The sequence below is a fragment of the Sinocyclocheilus rhinocerous genome, unplaced genomic scaffold, assembly GCF_001515625.1.
Source record: "Sinocyclocheilus rhinocerous isolate Xijiao unplaced genomic scaffold, SAMN03320098_v1.1 scaffold3263, whole genome shotgun sequence".
Classification (NCBI taxonomy): Eukaryota; Metazoa; Chordata; class Actinopteri; order Cypriniformes; family Cyprinidae; genus Sinocyclocheilus; species Sinocyclocheilus rhinocerous.
In genome coordinates, this window is record NW_015664010.1 from 269,791 (window position 1) to 270,074 (window position 284).

The following is a 284-nucleotide window of genomic DNA, read 5'->3' on the forward strand; positions in this document are numbered from 1 at the left end:
TAATGTTCTGCTATCTGTTCTGCAAACTATAAAAGGTACATCTGTAATACAGCCAGAGAGAAAGGCTGCATTGCTAGAAACTGTAAAAAAAAAAAAAAAAAAGTCAGTTAAACCATAATAGTATGTGAGACGGTGGTAATATCATTGGGTTCCTATTGGTCAGTAGAGGAGCTTAGCTTAGCCTGACAGTTAGCCTGCTTTAGACCAGGTTTGTTTCCCAGCATAAGTTGCCACCAGTGTTAATTTTGACAGCAAATTTTGATTTAGTTTTAGTCATAGTCTTT

The 284-nt window shown here is 36.3% G+C and overlaps 1 protein-coding gene across 1 annotated transcript in view; it reads left to right on the top strand.

The window, feature by feature from the left end:
* The window catches only part of osbpl8 (oxysterol binding protein-like 8), a 78,446-nt gene that overhangs the window by 62,245 nt on the left and 15,917 nt on the right, over positions 1–284 (top strand). The gene's annotated exons all lie outside the window — the stretch shown is intronic.